A 16,533-nucleotide genomic window follows, 5' to 3' on the forward strand; every position below is an offset into this window, starting at 1 on the left:
TTATCCATTTCCTGAATGCTAATTATCCTACTGCCTTTTCCCCAGTCCATCAGCTTCTATCTGCAAAGTCCCAAACCTGGCAACTACCGAGGCTCTCAGAGAAAACAAGTATTATCTATGTAATAACAGGTGGGAGGCAATGAATGGATGTTTCTCTCACTCATTGATATTTTTCTTCCTCTCTCACTCTTCCTCTCACTCTCACTCTAAAATCAATAAAAACATAACCTTGGGTGAGATTTAAAAAAAAAAAAAAAGGCACAAAATTATCCTTTACATTCCTTCTAGATTCTACACTAAATTTTAACCACTGCCTGACATCCCTAAGAGTGGCCTGGAAGAAATGTAACTGCAAACCCAAGTAAATAAGTTGAGGAAAACAGATAAACCCATACAGAAACAGGAAATTAGTATTTGTGGTACCCTTGTTTTTTTTCTAAATCCATCCAGGTGAGAATTTCCAAAGTATATGCCACAGAACAAATATTCTGTTTCATGCTAATACGTCTTACGTGAAAAAGAAATTCTATCAAATAAGCTTAAAAATGTTGGGTTGAACAGGAGAGGTTCTTTAATGCTGGACTTCAAAAAACTAAAAATCCACTGAGAATCTCTCCAGAATCAACTGTGTTTAAACACACAATCTTTTCTCAAGAGCTTGTTTTTACCAAATAATGCTCTAGCTACTTAATTATTTTCAACTCTCCCAATAAAATTATGTGAAATATTTATTTCCTAGAGATTATCTAATGGTATAAAATGTTATTAGCGCTTCGCTCAGTTTCTTCATATAAGAACTTAGGCCAATTTTAGGTAAAGAGTCAAAGAAAATTGGTTCCACTGGTTCACTCCATAATCAAATAAGTAATTCATGGCTCTAAAGAACTGATTGCACAATCTTATCCACCCATGTAACAACAAAATATAAGACACATTTCCACATTAAACATGGTCTGAAATTGTCTAGTTCAGTGGTCGGCAAACTGCGGCTCGCGAGCCACATGTGGCTCGCAAGCCGCCGTTTGCCGCTCTGTTGACTAATGAGTTTGCCGACCACTGCCTTAGGGAAAAACACTTAAAAAACATTTTAATAATGTACTAATGTCTTTAACCTGAGCCAAAACTTCTGGGTAAGGGTAATGCCTTAGGCAGTGGTTGGCAAACTCAGTCAACAGAGCAGCAAACCGTGGCTCGTGAGCCGCAGTTTGCCGACCACTGGTCTAGTTATTCAAATTTCCCCTAGGAATAGTATGCCATTTGTTCTTTCTATTAAAAGGGATCCAAAGCTTAATTTTTCAAGTCTTTAAGGCAACAACAAATCAAAAACATTCACTTTTTCTGGATAAAGTACAGGGTATTACTTTTTCCAAACAATGAAATGTTTTCTTAATCTTTTGCATTTCCTGCCATCATTACAAATAGAAAAAAATAAATCTCTCAAGTAGACAAGAAATAGTACAAATAGAGAATATATACATATCCCTTCTAATGTTGTACCTGACCAGTAGGCAATGAGGCCACACACTTTCAACATCTAAACCAATTATATATTCACTAGAGGCCTGGTGCATGAATTCGTGCATGGGTGGGGTCCCTTGGCCTGGCCGGCGATCTGGGCCCATCAGGGCCAGCCGGCTGGGGGGAGGGACCACAGGAGGTTGGCCCGCCGCAGGAGGTTGGCTATGGGAGCACATGGACCACCAGGGGGCAGCTCCTGCATTGAGCGTCTGGCCCCTGGAGGTCAGTGTGCATTACAGTGACCGGTCGTTCAGTCTCTTAGGCTTTTATATATATAGACTAGTAGCCCGGTGCACAAAATTCAGACATCCCTCTCACAATCTGGGACCGCTGGTTCCTAACCAGTCACGTGCATGCCTGCCTGATCATCCCTAACTGCCTCTGCCTGCCTGCCTGATCACCCCTAACTGCCTCTGCCTGCCTGATCACCCCTAACTGCCCTCCCCTGCCAGCCTGATCTCACCCCCAACTGCCCTCCCCTGCCAGCCTGGTTGCCCCCAACTGCCCTCCCCTGCTGGCCTGATCTCGCCCCCAACGGCCCTCCCCTGCCGGCCTGGTTGCCCCTAACTGCCTCTGCCTCGGCCCCCACCATCATGGCTTTGTCCAGAAAGAAGTTGGACGTCCAGAAGATGGCCAGTCGACCCTGTCTAATTAGCATATTACCCTTTTATTAGTATAGATTATATAGGATAGGATTGCTTAAATGGGGGGGGGGGCCTTTTTCGGCAAGAGGAGGTGCTCTTGGCAGACAAAAATACATAATCCCTATATCTGGACTGATAGCCATATGCACTATACTGCCAAACAAGTCATAAAAAAATTGAACCACTTTCTTACACCTTACACCAAACAGCTGTTTCCCTTAAAACCCCTCCTCAGCTCCCACCTTAGGTTCTGCCTTTGCAGTTCACCCAGATTAGGTTCTGACTGGTCAGTTTCTATGCCAATCAGCATCAAAAGCTCCGCCTGCTAGGCAGCCATTGGCTCCTCACAGTTCACCCAGATTTGGTTCTGATTGGTTGGTTTCTATGCCAGTCAGTGTCAAAAGCTCTGCCTCCTATGCAGCCATTGACTCCTCGCAGTACACCAAGATTTGGTTCCGACTGGTCGGTTTCTATGACAGTCAGTGTCTCCGGGCCTATCTCTGGGCCTGATCAGAGAGGCAGGGCTGATCAGCAGCCCCCAGGGAGGCCCGGAGAGAAAGAGAGGAGAGGCTGCTGGCTAAGCCTGGAGAGAAAGAGCGAGGCAAGGACTGATCAACAGCTGCCACAAAGGCTGTGGATCAGACCCTGCCTCTCTCTCTGGGCCTCTCTCCGGGCCTGATCCACAGCCCCCTTGGCAGTCAGTGCTGGGTTGCTGCACCTGCAGCGATGACAGTCACCAAGGCAACCCAGCACTGACTGCAGGACTGACTTCTGGTGTTTGGTTGAGCCTTCAGTTGTTACAGACCCTGGGTTTTTATATATTAGGATAGTTTAACAAAGGAAACATTTTTTCCCAAACTCCACTTCCAAGTTACCACTTCCTGTCAAAGCACTGAAGTTCAAAGTCCGAGCTGCTATCTCTTCCCTTTTGCACACAATCAGCAATCCTAACTACAATTATAAAAACTACAGACCTAAAAGACATAGAGGTCTTAGATAATCATCACGTTCAAATGCCTACAAGAGCCAAGGATATACTGTAATGTGGACAAGTGACATGGTCTGCCTTTTCTTTTTTCCTCTTTTGGAAAACATGGCTACAGAGAAAGATTTCTTCACATTTAAAATTTAAAGAATGCACAAGGGGCAAAAAACTGACAATTTCAATAGGAAGGAGTCAACAGAGACCAGCAGGGACTGCTGCTAACAGGATAGCATATGCCCCTTCTAAATTCAGTGAGCTTGTCCGGCCAGTGTGGCTCAGAGTTTGAGCATTGACCCATGAACCAGGAGGTCAAGGGTTGTGGGCTTGATCCCCAGTAGGGGTTGTGCAGGAGGCAGCCAATTGGTCATTCTCTCTCATCATTGATGTTTCTATCTTTCTCCCCCTCTCCCTTCCTCTCTCTGAATCAATAAAATACATATATATAACAGCTATATATATATAAAAGCCTAAGTTACCGTTCAGCTGTTCAACTGTCCGACCGGTAGCTATGAGGTGCAATGACCAACAGGGGGCAGATGCTCAACACAGGAGCTCCCAAGCAACAGCAATTTTGCAGAGAGCCCTCTCGCACTCCAGGACCCTTTGGGGGATGTTGGACTGCCGGTTTCGGCTCAATCCCCACAGGCCAGGCCAAGAGATCCCATCTGCTGGAGGGACCCCGCTCACTCCACTGACACCCTGCGAGCCCCGACACCACCCCAGGTGCGGCTAGCTGGGGAGGGACTGTGGGAAGTTGGCTCCAGGGCGTGTTCAGCCCATCTCGCCCAGTCCCACCCTGCTAGTCACCTTCTAATTAATTTCCTTTCAATGTGCACAAATCTGTGCACTGAGCCTCTAGTATATATATAAAACTCAGTGAGCTCAAGACCTTCACTCCCATACAGAATGCAAGGCCATGCTGTAAGACTTCAAGGAAAACCAGAAATCTCATTTTATGTGAAATCCTTTATTTTTTCAATGTTGCTTCCAATCTAAAAAAAGAAGACTATGCAAAGCAGAAAACAAAATCTGTAGGCCACATCCCTGGCCCACCTAACAAATTCAATTTCATCAAATCATGAGGCAATCAGTAGTGCCTAAAGATATCTGATCATTTGGCCAAAGCTGGAAACATAATCGAGGAACTGACTCTCATCAATTTACAACACCATGTATTATGAATTCATTTAATCACCAAATTTACTGAGTACCTACTAAGGGTTAGGTGTTGTTTCAGACATTGGGAATTGACTGATGCACAAGAGAAAAATAAGACAAAAACCCTTGTTCTCCTGTAGTTTACGTTCTAGTAAGGGGAAACAAACAATGAATACAGTAATAAGCAAGCTATGCAGTGTGTACTTAATGTTAAAAAACAAAGAAGGGAAGTGGAATTATGAGTACTACTACATACTTAGTCTTATGTCTTGAAAAGATTTTGTTTGGGGCCAAAAATCTTTTCTAAGTAGTTAAGAAGCCTAACATGGCAAACATAACAAAGCAAATTAATTTTCATATGCCTCAATTTCCTTATTCATAAAATAACAGGGTAACTATTAGCTTAGGGTGGAATCAAACCCCATATTCAACTTGATCACTAGCATACCCACACAAACATATACACATACTATCATGGAATATCTCATTCTGCATAGGTCTCAGAAATAGTTAATAAACTCCAATGGAATCCAGCTGTCACTAATTCATTACCTCTTACTTCTAAATGAAGAAACTGGAGTGCTGTGTCAGGCTCTGAACCCAGCATTTTCAATCAAGTCTTCCACCTCTGTCCCTCAGCACAGGCCACTTAAGAAGAAAGCAGAGAAAGTTCTATGCAGAATCCTAAAAATCCAGATTAGGTCAAACTTCTCTGAGCCTGAACTTGTTTATCCATAAAGCTAGAGGGCTGGAGCAGAGGGACGCATATTTTTTCCCGATTATAATTCTGATGACTCTACATTCAGCCTATACATGGGTGGGACATTCCTTGCTGTTTTGTTCAGTGTTGGAGTGGTTTATGAAATGTAGTCCTGCTGAAAAGTTGGAGGATGAAATAGATGTCCTCTCAAGATGCCTCCTGGCCCTATAATCCCATGATTGTGCTTATAATGGAATTTAGCTAGCCTTATAATTAGAAATGTAGCTTGCTGGTCACACATCTGGATCAGATAAATCTGCACAAATAGCATTACACCAGAAGCAGAAATGCCAAGCATGTAACAGCTGTGTTGTTACATCAACCTTGCAAATAACAAGGAATACTATTTATCCATAGAAAGTAAATGACTACAGCAGACAGGAATAAAGCTTTCTTTACTCAAATCATTTTGGAGAAATGTTTATAAAAGAAAATATATATATTGGTCAAACTTCCATATTAATTTACAAGACTGATAGGGAAAAGAATTCCCACACATAAAACACCTCAAATTCCAAAACACCATTTCCTTATTTCCTGCCATCCTAGTTAATGATGAGTTTATTGTTATTGAACTTTCGTAAATGTAACAGGCTCCCCTGACTTGCATGTCAACGTAGAACCATGAACCTAATCCACAATTAAGTATTAAAGTGTCAAATGTACTCTGGGAATATTCACCTCCATAGAAAATAAATGTGTTTCAAGTTAACAATTAATTTCACTCAACCAGTGCTGGATAATATGAAACAAGAGGAAATTATTTTCCTAAAAAGAAATAAAAGCTCTTCTTAGCCAATTAGGTAAGCATTAACTACCTTACACTTTGAAGAACATTTCTTAAACCCAAAACCTTAATGTGCTAATCTAATTGCTCTAAGGAGTAACTGACAAAAGGCGTGACTAATGGCAAACAGGTATGAATACAAAATCTGTCACCTATTACTAACATTACCAACACAGCCACTCAATCTTCTCATTTACAATACTGTTCACAATTTCATTTTCCACATTTAAAAATGTAGTCAGACTCTGAGTGATAATGAGGTGTCAATGCAAGTGCAATTATAAAAAAAAATTTACCACTCTGCTGGGGGATGTTGATAATGGCAGAGGCTGTGCATGTTATGGGGGCAGATGGGAAAATCTCTATACCTTTCCCTCAATTTTGCTGTGAACCTAAAACTGATCTAATAAAACATAAAGTCTTTAAAAATGCATTCAATATATTATAAATTTAGGAGAGAGAAAGAAAATAATTATTAATCAAGTCAATACCCCTAGATTGAAATGTATGCATGGAATAAGATCCTAAGATTAAAATGTGAAACTTAAAATGTAAAACTTAAAATAGTCACTTTACATATAAAACACAAATATGAAAAATCGCAATACCCATTAGCATGTTTACCCTTATCTCAAAATTCCAGACTCAAGTCAGTACTGTTTATGCCATGTAAAGAAAAAACAATGAGAACAAAGATCCGAGAGCCACGAAAACAAAAGAAGTACCACAGAAACCAGGATTACATTTCTGATTGATGGAGAAAACAGCGATGATTGAAGAGGTCAAGACAGAAGCAAATTTCCATGGTTCTGAATGGAAGAATCCACAAGGCAATCTGACCACATTTCCTAATATTTATTGAAAACCACGAGTAACAATCAGTGTTTTTGAACCAATCTTAAAAGGAATACAGATGATTACAAGATTACAAAGCTGACTTAACAGATGAATCTTTAGAAAAAGAGTTAATAAATCACAATTTTCAATGTTTATATATAAAATTTTAAACTAAAAATGACACCCTGGTGATCAGTTAATGAATTTTTAAAAGAGCATTAACCAACTATTTCCAAACACTGGGAAACAAATTTATGCAACTGAAGTTCTTAACTGATTCTCATTCCTAAGGAAGTTACTACATGGAAAATAAGTTAGCAGTTCAAAAAACTGAACAGATTTAGAGAATTGAATGGACAGATACATACATTCTATATGTAATCATAGGCTGTCCTTAATAAATACAATCAACGGGAGACTCACAGTCTAACCCTCTTTGGGGTAAGGCTTTTCCTAAGTAAACATCAACTATGAACTCATGATGGGCATATCAGTGACCACCACCATCAAATTACAAGTGAGAGTGGGGCCTTCTGGCTTTATACCAAAGTGAACCGGCAAATGGCAGGTTCAATCCCTTCAAGGGTACTGTCAAAAATTCTAAGATTCAAAACAATGTCTTCAACCTGGAGAGTGAGAACTCTCAGAATAAGGTAAGAGCTGAACCGCACTCCACTTCAATAATCAATGTTTGAGACAGCCAATCTCCTTCCAAAGCCCTGGGTGTTAGGCAGTAAGTGAAACTAGGTAGTGTGCCCTCCCTCCTTTTTAGAATTCTTTCAGGTAATTGAATGTCATTAGCAACGGCCTAAGAGTGAAGTATGAACTTTTTATAAGATAAAACTTATTTTTCTGTTCTGAGTTTTTCCATATTTGTTTTCTGAATTTAGGGGTTTAAACAAACTCTTAATCCATATTTAAAAAACAATAACGATTGACCTATTTATCAATCTTTTTTTCTCTCTCTCCCCTCTATTATTTAAAATCATTCTTTTCAAATATGAGGTTTCAGATTTGAAACCTATCATTTGAAATTTTTACAGCCACATAGGCAGGATTTCCTTCAGTTACCAAGGCCACTAAATTAACAGCAAGTCCAGCAGCACACAAATCTACTCACCCACTGTCTTTAAAAAAAAAAAAAAAAAAACTAAAAACAGATTTTCTGCTTCCCTGCTTTTCATTTCCAGGAACAATACTTCTCTCATGGCAAGCAGAGGCCCAAAAAACAAGGAGTAGCCCTGATCACAACTCAGCTTTACTCCCTTCCCTCACCCAACACCCCACTTTAAATAACAATGTCCTATCTTCCCTTATAGAAATTGAATCTCATCATCTTAAAGGATATTGACAATGTCCAAGTTTGTAGCTATTGAGGTACTATTTGCCATCTCCACAAATTTCAGTGTGTACAGAATTGAGTGCTAAAGTAAGAGCCCAACAATCGCAGCAAAGGAATAATCCCAAAATACCTCTGCTTTGGTGATAAAAATGTTCTGACTACAAAATTTCTTTCCATTATCTTTTGTGTCAATATCTGCCCAATGCACTTGCCAGTTTGTTCTTCCTGGTCTCTCCTCCTATTAAACTAGCAGGAGCACTTGGAGTTGTTTATAGCTCAACTGTTTGGTAGGACAAAATCCTACCAAAGGCAAACAGCTGCTTTGGAGGAAGGCAGAGACTCACTCTGGATTTAACAGGCACAAGATTCCTGCAACTCAACACAAATTTATTCATTTACCCCAATTAGAACAGGATGAAAGAAGGACACTGAGACTTCATCTCAGTGTCTACACTAACTGTATAGTTTAACGGTTTGACATTTATAGTACTTAGTATAATGTCATGTCTTCCTATATCTGGGGAGGTGCTGATGTATACAGATGTCAATCCCTGCCAAGGCCCTACAACCCACAATTTCTGTAAGGTATGAGTTCTATTATCTCAAGGGTAGCTAACATACCTATGTCACACCTTAGTTTAAAAAAAAAAGAGGTCAGTGGGCCATCTCCTGTACCAAATAGCAACTGAGAGTCAAGTAAACACATTCCCATGGCAATCATGTGACACTGATCACCAGAATTTCCTGTGAAAGGCTGCCTTGGGCAGGAAACCTCCAAAACGTATCTGATTTGTCTCCCTTATATTAAGGAAATGTCCCTCAAGCCAATGAGCACACAAAAGACACCTGCATGGGAAAAGGCAGAAAGCTATCCTCAAAGTCAAAAGCATTTTGTACAGACTGCCCTCAACCAAAGAGGCCAGTGTTTTCATCTTCCATGATCTAAATATGTTCAAATATTTACCTGATCTACCTACTGCTCATTTCAAAGAAGCTAGGACGCAAAGACAAGGTAGACTTCTTTACAATCTGAAATTTACCATTTCCAAACAAATGAAAATGAATGCTATCTACATAGATTGTTCTATTCGTCAAATGGCATTCCTTAGGACGTGGACACCTGTGCTCACCATCCCAAACTCTAAGATTTTATTTACATGACAATATTAGGAAATAGCTATCCTATCTAATAAAAGAGTAATATTCAAATTAACCATCACTCCTCTACACCCACAAGCCACGCCCACAAGCCAATCAAGAGCGAGTATGCAAATTAACCCCAACCAAGATGGCTATGGCCACAGAGCGAGCAGGAGGGAGGCTTGGGTTTCCCTGGCAATGGAGGAAGGCAAGCTTTCCACACACCCTGGCGGGCCCAGGCCTCCACTCAAGGCTACAAAGTTTCAATTATAGAAGATAAATAAATCCCAACAAAAATGGTGGCAGCCACGGAGCTGGAGAGAGCAGGAGGCTAGGGTTGCCCCCGGTGATGGAGAAAGCCAAGCTTCTGCAGCCCTGGCATGTCTTGGCCTCCGCTTAAGGCTACAAAGTTTTAATTATAGAAGATAAATAAATCCCAACAGAAATGGCTACCGCCACGGTGCAAGCAGGAGGCTTGGCTCCACTCCAGGTTACAAAGTTTCAATTGTAGAAGATAAATAAATCCCAGATACCAGGGCCTCCGCTTGGGTCACCGGGGGGCGTGGCTGGCCTGCAAACCACCACAGGCCCCTCGCCCCAAGAGAACCCCCACCCTGATCCGGGACACCCTTCAGGGCAAACCAGCTGGCCCCCACCCATGCACCAGGCCTCTATCCTATCTAATAAAAGAGTAATATGCAAATTGAACATCACTCCAACACACAAGATGGCTGCCCCCATGTGGTCAAAGATCCTGCCCCCATGTGGACACAAGATGGCCACCACAAGATGGCCAGCAGGGGAGGGAAGTTGGGAGGGACCAGGCCTGCAAGGGAGGGCAGTTGTGGGCAATCAGGCCAGCAGGGGAGGGCAGTTGGGAGGGACCAGGCCTGCAAGGGAGGGCAGTTGGGGGCGATGAAGCCTGCAGGGGAGGACAGTTAGGGGTGACCAGGCCGGCAGAGGAGGGAAGTTAGGGGCAAATAGGCTAGCAGGGGAGCAGTTAGGCATCAATCAGGCTGGCAGGGGAGTGGTTAGGGGTGATCAGGTTGGCAGGCAGAAGCAGTTAGGGGCAATCAGGAAGGCAGCCAGGTGAGCTGTTGGGAGCCAGCAGTCCTGGATTGTGAGAGGGATGTCCGACTGCCCGTTTTGGCCCGATCCCACCGGGATTGGGCCTAAACAGGCAGTCGGACATCCCTCGAGGGGTCCCAGATTGGAGAGGGTGCAGGCTGGGCTGAGGGACACCGCCCCCATGCATGAATTTCGTGTACCAGGCCTCTAGTTTTCATATATTTTTTAATGGGGGTGCATTTTTAAGAATCAGTATAAAGTGTCATCTCATTTCAAAGAATGTCAAGTGGAAGTTCACAGAAAGAATTTAAAATATAATATCTAAATCGAATATTTGTCTGAAATCATATAACTAGGCATGTTCTCCTTTATGTGCATTTTATTCTGTTACTATTTTTGTTTTTGAGGTATCATTCTAGTATGAAGACAAAAATTTGACTTTTTTTTTAAGGTTACTTTAATACTATTTGCCCAAGTACTTTTCCAGTCTACCTTTGTGAACTTAAATTACTAGGCAACTTAAAAGTATTCAAGTTTTCTTCTAGAGGGGGAAAAAAAGTCAAATATTGCTATAGTTGAGAGCTTTTCTACATGAGATCACAGAAAAGAATTCATTAATTCTCTCTCAAACAACCACACTGAAGGCCAAAATCTTTGTTCAGGGAAGGATGAGAGCATTCATCAATTAAGTGTAGTAAATGGTTTAGGGCTTTGTTTATAAGTCCAGCATAAATCACCATCTGTTAACTTGTACTAAAAAACTTTAATTGATGTTTATGTAGTTCAGAATAAAGTAAAAGAAGCGGCCTGTGTGAAAATGCCACCCCATAAAGATTTTCACACCCCTGGATCAATACAATCCCATTCTTACTGAATAATGTCATGTTTAAGGCCTGCTTCCCATGCTCTTTCATTCTAAACATTAGTTTCTCGTGTTAGAAATATTTACATCTTCTAGGAAAATTCCTAATTTGCTAATTTTTCCAATAGAAGGAAGAAATTCTGACTATTTTTTAAAAGGCAAATAAATTGCAACCTCACCTAAACTCAGATTTTTAAATGCTTCAGATTTCTTAAATTACATTCCATTTTAGAACAGATATGATCTTTCTTACCAACCCATTCCATCTATACTTCAATTGCTAGGTTTCCAGTTGTTCTTTCTTGATTAATTCTACTTTCTGTAATCACATTCAAGCTGTACTATGTGGCTTGATTACTGGTCAATGTAATTTTATGTATGTAGATTTTATTTTCTAATTCGAATGCAAACTTTGAAGACAGGGACCACAATTTAATTTTATAAGTATACTTCACTGTCCCAAATACTCAAAGACCCCTCTTGATGCCCTTGTGACCTAAAGAGAATTCACAGGCTTTCATCACATATAATGGAAACTTTCCACCTTCTCTTAACCACTCTGAAACTCAAGAAAAATAAGTTAGTGTGTTTGTACTTCGATAATTTTTTTAACTCTAATTTCCACTCAATATTTTTAAAAAATTGAAAGAAAACTTCGTACATACACTCTCCCTAGATGCTGACATTGCATCTTTGCTGAACGTGCACTCAAGTGGAAAGGCAGGAAGAACTCACAACTCAAGAGGGTAAATGCCTAACAAGCATACAACACTGAGCCATAAAAGACCATATGCAAGTCAGTGCTGAACGAGAGCTCTATGGGCAAGGGCCCGGTCACGACTCATCCTCATACTCCTAGCAGCCAGCATGATCCTCTACAACACACCCTCTGAAAGCAGAGGTTTTTTGCTTTGCTCACTGCTGTATCCCCAAACACCAAGAACAGTCCTAACACATAGCAGTGCTCAGTTAATATGTGTGGAATAAATATTTGTAGAAAAAATATACAACACATAGTAGACATTTGTAGGAAAGTTGGTGGAATAAAGGCCTGGCACTAGTTGAATTTATTTTAAGATTATATTTCTCCTAGTCACAATTATTTTAAGAGGGACACAAACTGTAAGTATCCAGGGACAGTTGACCAAAATGATGGTGAGTCAAATTATCAAATCCTACAGGGAAAAGTTTTAAAAATGGGGGAACTTAAAACTGTAGAACAGAAGGTATAAAGGCAAACAAGCTAGATATAGTTGAATTTAAGGAGCTGACATGGGAACGAGGAAGCAAACTTGCTCTAGGTTGCTATGGAGTAGTGTTTTTTGAACTACAGGTCAACACCCATTCTTGGGTCACATAATCAATTTAGTGGGTCAGTGACTGGCATTCTTTTAAATAGAATAGAATTGTATCACAAAGAATAAAGGCAAGTATTGATTTATAAAACTTTTGATTCGGTTTTATGTATATAAATATTTTTGTGCATGTGTGTTTACTGGGATGCAAGGTAAAACATGTCTCAATGTGTGTCCCAGTCAAAATACATGAAATAACAGTGCTATAGAAAGTCTATCTTTAGCCATGACAATTTGAGCTAAATATAAAAATTAGAGATGTCAAAAAAGATTAACTGATTACTTCCTTTTTTTTAATAGTTAAGCTAGACAAATTGGGCTAGCCTTTTCCCATATGGTACTGGATAAAGCTGGTCAACGTGTGACAGATTCCTAGTGCAACTTTTTTTTTTTAAGAGAGAAAGGATGGGAGAGGAAGGGTGAGGGAGAGAGAGAAATATCAAATATGAGAGAGAAACATTAATTGGTTGCCTCCTGCAATCAAACCAGTGACTTTTTGGTGCATAGGACAACACTCAACCAACTATGCTACACCAACCAGGGCTGATTACTTCTTAACGTTGAAGTCCTTTGCCAGTGGATATTCATACAGACTAAGAACTGAAAGAAATCTTAGTTACCACCTGGCTTACTTCCTTCATTTCATGAATCATAAGGGTGAATATACCTAAAACCAAACTAGTAATTAGGGACAGAACCAGGACTGGAAGCTGGTTTCGACAACTAGTCCAACTCTGTCGTTAGAGAGTCACAGTGACTCTAGCCAGGCTGGTGACCATGTCAAGATGTCATAGAGGGAGTCTTGGCACTAAGTACAATGGCTCTCTGATGTCTATAGATTAAAATTATTTGATGCAAAACTATGACAAAGTATTGTACTTACCTTTTGATTATCAGATTTATAAATTTTCAGGATAAAAAAGATAATAGGGATTTCATTTACATATATGTCATTATTTATAGAGCTCGGGATCTTGAACATGATAAAAGCCATTAAGGAAAAACTAAAATAAAGACCTCATCATTCAAAGTTTTGTAAGACATAAAGATGAGGAATAACATCCTTTTGACATAAAACCCTAACTAAAAGGAAGAAAGTCCACCTTGAGACAGTTTGCAGAACTTAAAAGTCTTTGAAATAGGAACACCTCTTGCCATGTTTCCCCCCATAAAGAGAAGTTAACACCTAATCCTTAAGTATCTGTAGCAAAGTAGAAAGGAAGCATTAATAAGACCTGCTCACACCATTCCCTACCAGTCCAGTCCCACCCACATTTTCACGACCCTCCGCCTCCTTTCATAAGAGAAAATGACTCCTAAAGCAAACCCCTCAGGAAAACACAAACTTCCATGAAGAATCAGCAGCAAACTTTTAAGAGTTATATTATTTAAGGTTTTTAAGTCACTGTCCCAGTTTTGGAAGCCTTTCTGTCCCTACATTTCTTTTAGGCTCTAAGCGCAAGGTAACATGGTTTAGGCAGGGCAATCTCTCGCTCTTCCTCTTAACTTGGTGAGACAAAACCCACAGGTTTCTCAAATACAGACAGTGGATAAGTGATGGAATCTTCCATTTTTCTAATGTTTCATTAAAACCAATAAGTTCAAAGAGTTGTGATTGGATCATTGTTAAAACTCTAATTCTCTACACATACATACAGTCAATCATTCATCACACATGCAAGGCAAGAAATTTTTGTTATTGGAAGGAAGCTGGCAGAACAGGGTGAGTAGTTTGACACTGATGACAACATCAATTATGTCAGATGTAGGTCTGGAATAAGCTAACTAGCTCCCCAACTGGTAATCAATCATATAACTGTGGCCACTAATGGATATGGGTCCTGCCAAGTTTCACATGCCCAATAGTTACAAAATAACTTCCTTTCTGTGTATCTCAAAACAGACTTAAATTACCTTATTTTTCCAGTCCTTAAAGCATAACCATGCTATCAAGTAGCCAACTTAAGATATCTAAGACATCTTCCACTATGAAATCCTCCTCCACAGCCAGAAGGCAAGATTCTATAGTCACAGGCAACAAATCTTTACTGACTATAAAACAAGTTACTCACACGCAAAAGCATGAAGAAGGGCTGCTCTTAAACAGAACTAATCTAACATCTTTAAATTGGTCAAGTTTTAACTTTGAGCTAGTTTTTCCTTTCTAAGAAGAGTTCAAGGCTCGGTTGTCATTCTAAGTGCTTGGTACATGTGCTCTGTATGTACGTGCAAGCTGATTTGATGTGTGTAAGCACATGACATGTGTATGGTTTCTAAGTTATGGAATACATAAGATCTATCAATAGGGAACTAGGTCTGAATATTGGCCTAGTGGAATTTTGAAACTGCTGCTACTCTCATAGCAAAAGGGCCACCTCAGCGGTAGTCAACTATAGTCAAAGGCTAACTTAGCACTAATGTTATCAACTGCATAAAGACATGTCAGGACAAAGGCATACTTTAAATTAAGTGGCTGGAAAAATGTTGTCCAACATATGTCAACTCATTTATAGACAAGAATATTTCAATACATCTTTTGCAAGGTCATCTACACTAATAAAAGACTAAGATGCAAACTGACCATACCTTTGCGATGCCCACCAGCCAATCAGGAGATGCAAATTAACCCAACAAAGATGGTGGGTTAATTTGCATACACAGGCGCCGAGTGGCTGGGGGCAGGGCGGGATGCAGGTGTTCTGCACTGCCCCAGCCACTCCAGGCCTCTGGGAAGCGTGGGAAGGCGGAAAGGCGGCTCTGGGCCGGAGCGAAGGTGGTGCCGGTGCGAAGGTAGTGCCGGTAGCCAGGGGAAGGAAGGCCCATTCTTGCACGAATCTTTGTGCATTGGGCCTCTAGTAACTAGATAAAGTGCTCCTCCAGAGTTATCATCCTGTGATACAACCCTTGCTTGAAGATGCAGCACAACACTGTCCTAAACTCATGATGGAAGGCTGGTTTTCAAAAAGAGAACAGTTCTTAAGGGCCATGTGGTAAGGAAACCAGCCAGGATGGTGATTTCTTTCTCTGGTAAAGTAATGACAGTTTCTCATGAAGAGGAAGACATAAAACAAGGTCAGTCAGTAAACTTACATAAGCTATTGACCTATCACAAGGCCAACTCAGTAAAAAGGTAACTACAGAACATACTCTATAGTGACTACATGAGAAAATTTCATCACAAATGCCTTTAAATAATGCTCACCTGCTAAATGAAATCATCATTAAAAGTGTAAATGGAGCCCCGGCCTGTGTGTCTCAGTTGGTAGGGTGTAATCCCATGCATCCAAAGGTTGCCAGTTAGATTCCTGGTCAGGGCACGTGCTTGGGTTGTGGGCTCCATCCCCAGTAGGGGGTGTGCAATAGGCAACCTATTGATGTTCTGCTCTCACATCGATGTTTCTCTCTCCCTCTCCCTTCGGTTCTTTCTAAAAATCAATAAAAAATTTTTTTAAGTATAAATGAAGAGTTGACTGGCAATGAAGCAGTCAGTGTAGACATAGAGACTCACTCATCATAGCTACACTACCATCACTCTCTTTAAGAAGTTAAATCACTTTCCAGTGATAGGTGGTTTCCCATCCCAAAAGAAGTTTAACCAAGTGGGAAAATCAAAGTCCACAGTAACTAAATGATTTGCCCACCTTCAAATAGTTATTTAAAAGCTGATACTGGGGCCAGGAATAGGGTATGTTTCACCTACTATTCAATACTTTTGCCTTAAAGTCCCAACCCACTTTCACATCCAGTCAAGGCTCTCTATTCTAATTTCGCTACATTTGAGAATTACTAATAGGAACTGAGCAAACAGGACCTGTTGAAAACACACCAAAGCTATGCTAATTCTCAATGTTTTGACGGAAATTTCTCTTCACACTAACTTTTTAAAGCAGCGTTCCAGACCCTGCACTGAACACAGTAGCTGAATTATAGCACCTGGCTATAGTACTTCAAGCCCTTCACTTAAATGCCGATGATAACAGTTCAATCACATAAACAAAGAGAATGTCTGTTTTAGAACAGCTAAATGTGGGATGCAGACATATTTAATTATATCTGCTGAGTGGCTAAGGTCCAAAA

The 16,533-nt window shown here is 40.5% G+C and overlaps 1 protein-coding gene across 7 annotated transcripts in view; it reads right to left on the bottom strand.

Moving 5' to 3' along the window:
- The window catches only part of FNDC3B (fibronectin type III domain containing 3B), a 341,119-nt gene that overhangs the window by 291,723 nt on the left and 32,863 nt on the right, over positions 1-16,533 (bottom strand). The window lies entirely within an intron of this gene.

Source organism: Plecotus auritus (assembly GCF_963455305.1).
Source record: "Plecotus auritus genome assembly, chromosome: 2".
NCBI lineage: Eukaryota > Metazoa > Chordata > Mammalia > Chiroptera > Vespertilionidae > Plecotus > Plecotus auritus.